General features: G+C 36.8%; 2 protein-coding genes across 5 annotated transcripts in view; both read left to right on the top strand.

Annotated features, from left to right (window-relative positions):
- Positions 1–12,361, top strand: part of LOC7458891 (zinc finger BED domain-containing protein RICESLEEPER 1) — a 73,926-nt gene that overhangs the window by 11,093 nt on the left and 50,472 nt on the right. The window lies entirely within an intron of this gene.
- The window catches only part of LOC18108977 (DELLA protein GAIP), a 56,722-nt gene continuing 47,073 nt past the window's right edge, over positions 2,713–12,361 (top strand). For 2 of the 4 annotated variants that reach the window (XR_008057659.1, XM_052448187.1), the window contains exon 1: positions 2,713–2,896. The gene's annotated coding sequence lies outside the window, so the exon portion shown is untranslated. The remainder of the gene's footprint in view (positions 2,897–12,361) is intronic. The other 2 variants (XR_008057660.1, XM_052448188.1) reach the window with 1 other exon arrangement.

Raw genomic sequence — 12,361 nt, forward strand, 5'->3', positions numbered from 1 at the left:
AATGTTATCTGTGGCTGGCTGGTGTCTTTGCCTGTATTTATGTTAATTTTCGTTGGCTAATCTCACCTTGTAAACCTGTTGTGTGAAGAATCTTTCATCCATAAGGTACCATATTTGATGTTACCCTACCAATGGTGAAAGAAGGGCCTGCCTCTAAGCTTGACAGTGGATGGAATAGGCTGTTTAAAAATAAATTAATATTTTAATTTTCAAGAAAATTGGAGTACAAAAAAGAAAACTTGAACTTTCTGTTCGAATGTAATATTTCTCTTTCTAGAAATTTTTAAAAGTAGTTTTTTAAATTTGTGTTGAATTTGAAAAATACTTTTAAGAGGTACTCCATAGTTTTTAAATACAAGGTTTTTTTCTTTCTATTTTTTACTTTAAGAAAAAAACATGAACAATATAATTTTTTAACAATGTAAAAGATTAATTTATTTCTTATATATATTTAGTATTTAGTTCTTGAGAGCATAAAAAAAATGTTTAATGTGTCTTAGAAAATATTTTTCAAAAATGATTTTAGTATCATTTCTACGCCAACTTTTAAAAATAAATTTTATTAAGAGGTTATCTATATTTATGAATGGATAATAAAATTACTATCAAAATTCAGTATTGAATATGTATACATATATATAATTATTTTTAGATTAACTTTTAAGGATAAATATAATTTTTATGATGAATCCTGGCTGGAAAAAATTCTGGCTGCAGGAAAAAACAATTAACAGATTCAGCCAAATGGGTCTACCTGGGCCAAATGAGCTTCCTTTCTGTGGAATATTTCAATTCTTTTTTTGGGAATTATTACATGATATTATCAAACCCACATTCTCCTCCTAGGTATGTATTTGCTGCGGCTGCTGGTCTTCTTCTACTGGTTGGCGGTGATGGAGGCAGAACCAGCTGCGGAATGTTGAAAACATTTTCTTTAAGCTCTCAAGAACTAACAGAGGCTACCAATTTCAGGACTCAATCTTGATTATAATAATCAGAGGAAGGGTCCCACAATTACGGCACACACCACGATGTAGTTTATTGGATGACGTGGGAGTGATGTCATGAACCAAGACGTGACTCGGTGCTGACTCGGACTTGCTTTTTTGAAAACTAAATTTGGAGGGAAAAAGCGAAGAGAAAGCGGGGATGTCTGTGGGCTTGAGAGAGAGAGAGAGAGAGAGAGAGAGAGAGAGAGAAAGGAGAGCCAAAGAAGAAGAGAAAGAGAGCAAGCGAAGCAGAGGAGAAAGAGCCGCGTCTGGTCAGATTCAAGTTTCAACAACCCTTTCCGTTTTTGAGGCTTCTTTTGAAAGAAAGGCATCCATCCATGTTTCCCCTGCCCTTGGGCTGGCGCGTTCTTGACATTTTTTCTTTATTATTAATATGAATATTTTAATTAATTTACGTATATTTTAATTAATTTTATAAATTTTAAAATTAATAATTATATAAACCTTTAATAATGGTAAAATTTATATGCGTTCTAGGTAACTTGGACATCTGGATAGTAGATATATTTTGTACGGATAAATAACTATATAATTATTATTTTATTTTATTTCGTGATAGAAGTCACCATCAATGTTGTTAAAATCATGATTTTGATATGGCACGGAACATACAAACCAAACTCGGATCGTAAAATTATAAGGAATTTTAAAATACATTAAAAAAATTTATGTTTCAAATAAAAATTTATGGGTGAATAATAGTTATCCTACACCTTTTAATTTTTGTTACTTTATAAAGTTTAATAGCATGGTTTTTCTGTAAAATTATTATTTTTAATTTTATAAGAAAAAATAAACTATAAAAAAGTCAAGTTTAATTAAAAAAAAAACACCCCACTAAATTTATAAACAAGAATAACCTGAGTTATTTGACAAACTAGCAAATCACGCTAGCTTAATAGAAAAAAAAATACAAATTTAACTTTCCAACAATATTAATATTAAAAAAAACAAAAGTAATTTAAAAAAAAAAAGAAAAAAAACCTATTTTTCAACTAAAAACAGAAAACTCAACGTGGAAAGTAGCAATCCATGTGAGAAGAAAGAACCACGGTTACCAAGTCAAGAAGAAAGAGCGCAGAAAGTTCATTCAAGGTAAAAAAGAAACTAATACAAAGGACAACAAACCTGACTTTTCCAGAAATTATTTACTTTTTCATTTAAAGTTAGCCTTTACGTGGCTTTATTCAAGCCTGCCACGCAAGGAAAGTAGGAAAGCATGAAACTTTTACCCTAGTACGGAAAAAAGCATTTTCCGCATAAAATTATTAAATCGCGGTGAAATCATGATTTTATATGATTTTATTTGATTTTAATGATTTTATCCGATTCTGACTTGATTTTATTCATTTTCAAATTTTACAAGCAATTTAGTACATAAAGTCTATAATAATTCGTAAAAATATATGATTTTACAAGTTAAATCGCAATTTTAACAACCTTAATCACCATAACAATGTACCTGATTAAAGTAAAGGTGGATGTATTTTTTAGATTTTGTTTACTGAATTTTGTTATTTTTTAAAATAGAACATCTTCGATTTTCAGGACTGGGTAACCTCTGTTAGCTTTTTATGCAAAGTTCTTGAATGCGCTGCTGAGTTACTGGTTGATAGTTAGCCGCGGCCTCCCTAGGTTTTTTCTAACGTAAAAAATATGTTATCACTAAAAAATAGTTAGCCGCGGTCCATTGCTTAGGAGTTAGGTCCCTCCATCATCATGATTCTGTAAGATTTTTCCATTGATTTCTAAGAACCAAACAAACCAAGACTCTACACACGTTGTCCACTAAAAGCTACTTTAATTCAGACCTTTTAAAAAAATTGAACAGATCTGAATGGAATGGAGGTCCAATTGAATGACACTATCTTCAAAGTGAACTGCAGGTTCCACAAAGGAACGTATGCTGGAAGCAAACGGGGTTGACTATAAGAAACGAAGAGTGAAAGAGTCATTTGCTAGTTTGATCAACAGATTCCGTTGATCAAAATCTGTTGCCTTCGATGGACTTTCTTCTCTTTTCCAGATTGGTGGAGTGTGCTCAGGCGATTGAAGGTGGTAACTTGGATGTTGCAGATTCACTTTTGGCAGAAATTCAATCTCTAGCTCCTAAAGAAGAGAGCACATGGAAGAGGAAAGTTGTCAAATACTTTGCTGAGGCTCTTGTCCGGCGAGCCTATGGAATTCGTCCTCCATTTCCTTTACCCTCGCTACCTTTTCTATACGAACCAGAGGCAACTTTATACAAGTTTTCTAAAATCGCCAGTAAACATGCCATTGCCGATGCCTTGAATTCGGGATATAAACGACTCCACATTATTGACTTCTCCATCGTGTTCGATTCTTGGCAGTGGAAGTCCTTAATTGGTGACCTCGAAAGGCAGTATGGTGGCCTACAATCAGTCCTGATAACCAGTATCACACCGAAACTGTCAAAACACTCTGACTATCTCCGTGAAAACCGGGAATGGGCTAAGGGCAGAAATTGGGAATTGAGGCAATTGATATGCAATAGTCCGGATGATATTGTCAATTGTATTTCCAAACTCAGAAGGAAAAGGAAGGATGAGATGGTGGTTGTGAATTGGAATTTTATACTCCACAAATTGCTTGCACAAGACGGGGCAATGGAGCAAGTGCTTTCAAAAGTGAAGGATTTGGGAGCGGACATCATGGTAATTGTTGAGCAAGAAGCCAATCTTAACAGTCCTGATCTTTCGGAGAGGATCGAACAATCATTCCAATACTACTGCACTACTTTTGAGTCACGGCAGACACCGTCTCAGACCCCTGTGTTACGGGAGATGTATTTCAGGCGACAGATTGGGAATGTGTTGGCATGTGAGGGCGTTGACCGGGTCGAGCGGATTGAGTCATTTGCTCAATGGCAAAATCGCCCATCTCTGGCTGGGTTCTGTCCAGTTCCCCAAAAGGCAGACGAGTTTAAGGAAGATTTTCAACACTGTTTAGAAGAGGAATATGGTGAAGACTATTTAGAAGCATATGGAATCGAAGAGAAGGAAGGGCATAATATCCTTCTAAGTTGGCACGGTTTTCCGCTGGCTGTAGCCTCAGTTTGGAAGGTCACTGATCCACCTCAATTCAGTGGCGGTGAATAATCCAATTCCATCCTTTCCCTTCTCTTCTCTTGTTATACTAATTATCAAGCAATAAATTCGTTGTGTGTATTTTCACTTTAGGCTACTGGAAAAACTTGTTGACAGGTCGTTACACAATGCAAGATACAGTTGATGACTCAGAAGGGATGGCGAGCTCCTCTGAGTCTGAGGATGATGAAGAAAATGAATCTCTAGTTTGCAGAATGGCAGATAGAAACTTGTGGTCCACGCAGGTATCGCTCTTTGTTTCCGAGATTTAACAAATTTGCTAGTTTTATCTTTATGGCATGGGGAGATTGCAACAACTTCAAATTCGTTAGACATAAATTAGAAACTTACAATATAATTCTGCTTTGATAAAAGGTTAAAAAAGTCAATATAATTCTGCTTGTGATTTGCTTTTTTATCTTTGTGCGATTATTGGTGTCGTTGATCTCACAGGGCTCTTCAATGAATCGAATAGCTGCTTCAGCAAAGCTATATGACATATTGGAATACATATGTCATCTACATAGGTTACCACTGGCTGTGACATGGATTTTCTGTAACAGAGGAGGGAATACTGATTCAAAGGGAAAACGTATTCTATGTATTGATGATAGCGCTCGCTATGTAAATCATTGGCAAATGGATGCCTTTGTGGATCAATATGCACGACGTCGTCTCGAGAAAGGACAAGGTATCGCCGGAAAAGCACTTCAATCTAATATTCATATCGAGCAACACATTTCCGTGCTTCATCGAGATGAATTCCTTTATGAAGATTACGGACCTAGCTGGTGCCCCGAAGCCTATCATGCTGCTTTTGCTATAAGGCTAACAAGTACCCACCCTTGCATGGATGATTGCGTATTGGAATTTCTTCTCCCTAGATTCAGAATGAAAGATACTTCAGAACTAGTACTTTTGATAAATGAGGTCTTGCGTACATTGCAGAGGAAATGTTTAAAGATGTGGGAAGTTAGTGTCAGAGAAGTAAATGAGGCGAGCGGCTCTGAAGTTAGATTGGATGATGAAAGAATGCCAAACATCCCACATGAAGATGGTGTTTTAGAAGGAAACGAATTCATGACAGTGAACCCAACCAGCAATCAAGCAGAAGAAACACGCGAGCCTCTTGAACAGGTGCTCTTCTATACTGAATTCATGTCATTTTTCTCTTGAAGAATGAGTTTTAATTTAGAAGATTAGTTTTTTATTATTTTGATAAATTTAAAATAAAATAAAATATTAATAAATTATTTTACGGTTTTTTTATGATACAGCTAAATATTAAAAAATATTTTTCAATTTATTTTTTATAATACTATAAAATATTTGAAAATAATTTTTTAAAAAAAAATTCATTTTTTTTTTTAAAAAACTTATATTTCAGCGAACAAACAAGCCTACGCGTTGTTTGCTAAATCATCTGCCTTGTCACAAAAAAGACTCTCTGTTTTGGATGGACACCCATCATGTGTCCAATGACAGCCTTCTATGTGGCAGATTTCCTTCCGCAGATTGCGCAAGGGGTGGAATAATTATTTTTCAGTAGATAAATTACATTTGATAATTCGAATATAATAAAATCCATTTTGCCTCTGTTTAGCTTGCATGTTCAACTATTGAAGAAGACACAATCTGCCAAATTATTGACTGGAATTGGCCTTCATGTTGCCAATATCCTACTTCCCTATCTCTTGACAGGACGTCCAAGAACAATCTGCTATACCTGCAATGATGATTAAGCATGGATATCCCTTGACTATGGTTCAACTTGAGTTTTTTGTGAAGAATTTTCAGCCAGTGTTTAAACTTTATTCAAAAGACGTCGTTGAAGCTGATGTCCTTGCTATTTGCAGACAAGAGAAGGAGAAACTCATCAATTTTTTTGATAAGCTCTCTTGTCTCTTGAGTTTAACACTTGAATTGTGGTCATCTACTGACAAAATGAAGACCTACTGCTGCTTCACCGTGCACTTCTGTCACGACCCGAATCCCGGGTCCATGACCGGCAACGCAGGAGCGGTGGCGGAAGGACACCCCTCCCGCGCTAAGCCTCATAACGGACATATCAAAAGAATAATTTATTCAAAAATACGCAGCATTTCATAATCTTCAGAAATATTATATCCTTCAAAACTGATGAAACCAGAAGATAGTTTAAAACTCCTCATCAGTAATTAAAACAAAAACAATAATCCATAATACTCATTACATTGTCAAAAATCCAAACTTAATCAAAACAAAGTAATAGTGGAGCGCCTAAGACATCGAATCAAACAGCCTTGAAAGATAAGCAAGGCATACCGACTCAAAACTGAAGAAGCAGGAACACTCAACAAGGTTCACCTGCTATCAGAAACTAAGAACCTGAAATAATATTAAGAATGAGGGGTGAGTTCAACCAACTCAGTGAGGGAATAATAATTAATATACATTTTAGATATTCTTGATATTTATAGTTCGCAAGATCATTTATCTTGATATACATATACATATACATACTAAACTTATCATATACATATCATATACATACTAAACGTATCATCATAACGTAGTGGACTATATGTCAGAGATCAGATGACACCCGAAGGTGACCAGACCAGATGACACCCGAAGGTGACCACTGTGGGATGATCAGTCGCCACAGGCTGATGCCTCTCTCACCAGCTAGGTATACATACAGAATACTATGTGCACATAGGCTAACTACTCTCCGTTAGCATGGAGTTACTGACAAGTCCCATATCAAGGCATAATAGATATTCACATAATCATCAAAGAAACGTATATCATATCAAATAGAATTTACTTTGACAGATTGCGAGTGCAAATTCAAGAATAAATGAGTACTCGGAAAATAAGCAACATATATAATTATTCAAGAAATTAACGAGTTGTACTCATTGTATAATCAACATACATATTTACTTATCATATATGCATATTAAAGATTATTCCACTCACCCGGAAAATATAGAACTAAAGGAATGTCAGACGAAAGACCCGAAAATCCTATTGAGGATTGTTAGGAGAACCTACAACAATATGAAAATATACTCAAAAGCAACTCAACAAGAGATCCCAATGCATAAAATAAAACCAGGTTTATTCTCCTAAGTTTATGGACTAAAACGACAATTTTCCAAAACAGGGACCAAAACGTAATTTTACCAAAATTGGACCAATCTGGAAAATACATAACCATACTGAATTTTCACCCATAAACCATCCTTAATTCTGTCTAGAACGAACCAGGGACCGATCTGAAATTTTCATAAAATTCAGGGACTAAAATGTAAATTCCCGAAATTGAGGGACCAAACTGAAAATATTCAAAATCAATTATCAAACTGCGATTCATCATCCTTAACCTCATAATAACACTGTCCAGAATCTCAAATACAATTAGGGGTCAAATTATAATTTTCCCAAAGTTTAGGGACTAAACTGAAATTTCACAAATTGAGGGACCAAATTGAATTTTCGTTATCTTCAACCTCAAACCCAGAATTTTACAGATTACCTACTGTCATCTCCTGATTTCTAACACAATTTCAAAAATCATAACTCAAAATCATCATCTTTACCCTCAATCTCTCACAATCAACTAATTAACCAATTACCCACAACAATCAACCCATAACCTTCCAATTAATTCATCAATCAAACTCAAAACACAATATTCAAAACCCTAACATTTATCAAAACAGAAATTAAGGCTTAAAGAACACACATTTATACATAATCTTACCTTTAAACTTATTTCCTCCAACTCCTTTCCTTTTTCCCTTATTTTCCCCTCTTTTCTCTTCTTCTTCTTTCTCCCTTCTCTCTCACGGTTTGCTCTCTCAAATATTCAGATATCTTTTTTTTTTTTTTCTCTTTATACTTATCATCTCTTTATACAATTACTCCAATACCCTTCATTTAATTATACCAATTTTTAGCCTTCAAGGGCTTTATTGCCTTTTACCTACTCATTAAATTTCAAAACATCACAATCTCCCCACCTTATAAAAGTTTCGTCCTCGAAACTTAAACTTTAAGAAAAAGTCTTACCATCAAGTTCAAACAAGAATGGATACTTGTTGAGCATTTCCTCCTCAAGCTCCCAGGTCGCTTCTTCACGTGGGTGTCCGCTCCACACAACCTTAACTGATGTGATATCTTTCGACCGAAGTTTTCTAACTTGTCGATCCACTATTTTTATTGGTTGAACTTCATATGTCATATCTTTCCTCAGCTCAATCGGTTGAACTTCTAGCACATGAGATGGATCAGACAAATACTTCCTCAACATCGAAACATGGAACACCGGATGTATAGAGGAGAGATTAGGTGGCAAGGCAAGCCGATATGCCACTACCCCTACTCTTTCCAAGATCTCAAAGGGCCCTATAAACTTAGGACTCAACTTTCCTTTCTTCCCAAACCTGAATATCCCTTTAGTCGGGGAGACTTTTAGGAACACGTTGTCACCCACTGAAAATTCTAGATTACGCCTTCTCTTATCTGCATAATTCTTTTGCCTACTCTGAGCTGTTAGAAGCTTATCTCGGATCACCTTAATCTTATCCGAAGTAATCTGTATTAACTCGGGACCCATTAATCTCCTCTCACCAACCTCATACCAACATACAGGTGATCTACACTTCCGGCCATACAAGGCCTCATATGGGGCCATATCAATGCTCGCTTGATAACTATTATTATATGCAAACTCCACCAAAGATAAGTACTTGCTCCATCCGACACCAAAGTCAATCACACAAGCTCTTAACATATCCTCCAAAATTTGTATAGTCCTCTCAGATTGTCCATCTGTCTGAGGATGAAAGGCAATACTTAACTGAATGTTAGTCCCCAAAGCTTCCTGAAACTTCACCCAAAACCGAGAAGTGAATTGTGGACCTCTGTCGGACACAATTGAGATCGGTACACCATGCAACCTTACGATCTCGTTAACATAGATTTCTGCCAGTTTTGCAAACCCATATGTCACCTTTACTGGCAAGAAATGAGCTGACTTGGTTAAACGATCAACTATTACCCAAACCAAATCATAACCCTCTTGACTCCGAGGCAAACCTGACACAAAATCCATAGTGATCCTCTCCCATTTCCATTCAGGAATTAACAATGGCTGCAAAAGCCCTGGTGGTTTCTGATGCTCACCTTTAACCTTCTGACAGGTCAAGCATCGAGATACAAATTCAGCAATGTCCCTCTTCATACCATTCCACCAATAACACTCTTTCAAGTCTCTATACATCTTGTTAGAACCAGGATGTATAGTATAGGCAGTTTGATGTGCTTCCGTCATCACATCTCTTTTCAAATCATCCACCTCAGACACACATAACCTGGAACCAAATCTCAACACACCATCTTCATGGATAACAAAACCCGGAGCTCTCCCTAACTCCAACTCATCTCGAATCTTGCAAAGTCGCTCATCCTTCATTTGAGCTCCTTTAATCCGGTCTACCAAGTCTGACTTAGCCTGGAAGTGAGCCAACAATGCTCCCGATTCACAAATCTCAAAACTGACCCTCTCATCCAACAATCCGTGTAACTCTTTAATCAAGGGTCTCCTCACCTCCTGAATATGAGCCAAACTACCCATAGATTTTCTGCTTAAGGCATCGGCAACAACATTTGCCTTGCCCGGGTGATACTGAATCGTGCAATCATAATCACTTAATAGTTCCATCCACATTCTTTGTCTCAAATTCAGATCCTTCTGCTGGAAGATATATTGAAGACTCTTATGATCTGAAAATATCTCACATGTCTCCCCATACAAGTAGTGTCTCCAAATCTTAAGGGCAAACACTACCGCAGCCATCTCCAAATCATGTGTGGGGTAATTTTGCTCGTGCTTCTTCAACTTTCTCGAGGCATAAGCAATCACATTACCATTCTGCATCAAAACACAACCCAAACCAATCCTGGATGCATCACAGTACACGGTAAAACCACCAGACCCTGAAGGTACTGTCAAAATTGGAGCCGTAATTAACCTTTCCTTCAACTCCAGGAAACTCTTCTCACATTCTTCTGACCATTGAAACTTGACACTTTTCTGTGTCAACTTCGTCAATGGAGCAGCGATTCGGGAAAAATTCTCCATGAATCTCCTGTAGTATCTTGCTAAACCCAGGAAACTCCTAATCTCAGATACTGTAACTGGTCTAGGCCACTGCTTAACTGCCTCCACTTTCTGTGGATCAACCTCTATCCCATTTTTGGACACCACATGTCCCAAAAACCCAACACTCTCTAACCAAAACTCACTCTTCGAGAACTTTCCATACAACTGATGATCTCTTAGAGTTTGAAGCACCAATCTCAAATGCTCTTCATGTTCCTCTTTACTTCTCGAATACACCAAGATGTCATCAATGAACACAATAACAAACTTATCAATAAACGGCCTAAAAACCATGTTCATCATGTCCATAAAAGCTGCAGGTGCATTCGTTAACCCAAAAGACAACACTAGGAACTTGTAATGCCCATAACGAGTCCTAAAGGCAGTTTTAGGAATATCCTCATTTCTAATCCTCAACTGGTGATACCCCGATCGCAAATCAATCTTTGAGAAACATTGAGCTCCTTGTAATTGATCAAAAAGATCATCAATGCGAGGAAGTGGGTATCTATTCTTAACAGTGACCTTGTTCAACTGTCTATAGTCTATACACATCCTCATTGATCCATCCTTCTTCTTTACAAATAAAACAGGTGCTCCCCACGGAGACACACTTGGACGAATAAACCCCTTATCTAACAAATCTTGAATCTGCTCCTTCAACTCTTTTAATTCTGCTGGCGCCATCCTGTACGGTGCCATAGAGATTGGTTTTGTTCCTGAAACTAGATCAATACAGAATTCGATTTCCCTATTGGGAGGTAGTCCAGGTAAGTCATCGGGAAAAACATCGATGAATTCCTTAACTATCGAAACTTGTTCCATCCTCGGGACCTCCATGTTCATATCATGCACATAAGCCAAAAACCCTTGCATACCTTTTCGTACCATCCTTCTCGTGATGGCCGAGAGAATACTAGATGGAGATGATAACCCATCTCCATGAAAAGCAAACTCCGTCTTCTCATCAGGCTTGAAAATCACTGTCTTATTCCAACAATCAACTGAGGCATGGTGCCTTGATAACCAATCCATACCTAGTATCACATCAAAACCTACTATGTCTAAAATTACCAAATCGCCTAATAGGTTTCTACCTTGCACTTGAATCTCACAATCAACATAAACATATTCCCCAAACATAACCTCATCCGAAGGGATAGCTACACACAAAGGACTCTCTAACAAAATGGATTGTTTAGTAAACCTTAAAGCAAAATATGACGACACGAAAGAATGAGTTGCCCCCGTGTCAAATAACACTCTAGCCTCGAAGGAACATAACATAACTATAAAGGAGTTTTAAGGAGGACACACCAAACCCTAGATTGGAGAATTGTAAGAGGAACGACATCAAGACAAGATAGATCCTAAGCTCCACATATTACGAGGGTTTTGAAAAATAAAAAAAATGACTAAAATAGATTACGAGGTTTTAATAAAAACCGGGCTCTGATACCACCTTTGTCACGACCCGAATCCCGGGTCCATGACCGGCAACGCAGGAGCGGTGGCGGAAGGACACCCCTCCCGCGCTAAGCCTCATAACGGACATATCAAAAGAATAATTTATTCAAAAATACGCAGCATTTCATAATCTTCAGAAATATTATATCCTTCAAAACTGATGAAACCAGAAGATAGTTTAAAACTCCTCATCAGTAATTAAAACAAAAACAATAATCCATAATACTCATTACATTGTCAAAAATCCAAACTTAATCAAAACAAAGTAATAGTGGAGCGCCTAAGACATCGAATCAAACAGCCTTGAAAGATAAGCAAGGCATACCGACTCAAAACTGAAGAAGCAGGAACACTCAACAAGGTTCACCTGCTATCAGAAACTAAGAACCTGAAATAATATTAAGAATGAGGGGTGAGTTCAACCAACTCAGTGAGGGAATAATAATTAATATACATTTTAGATATTCTTGATATTTATAGTTCGCAAGATCATTTATCTTGATATACATATACATATACATACTAAACTTATCATATACATATCATATACATACTAAACGTATCATCATAACGTAGTGGACTATATGTCAGAGATCAGATGACACCCGAAGGTGACCAGACCA

The sequence above is a fragment of the Populus trichocarpa genome, chromosome 16 (genome assembly GCF_000002775.5).
Source record: "Populus trichocarpa isolate Nisqually-1 chromosome 16, P.trichocarpa_v4.1, whole genome shotgun sequence".
In the NCBI taxonomy this organism is placed as follows: domain Eukaryota; kingdom Viridiplantae; phylum Streptophyta; class Magnoliopsida; order Malpighiales; family Salicaceae; genus Populus; species Populus trichocarpa.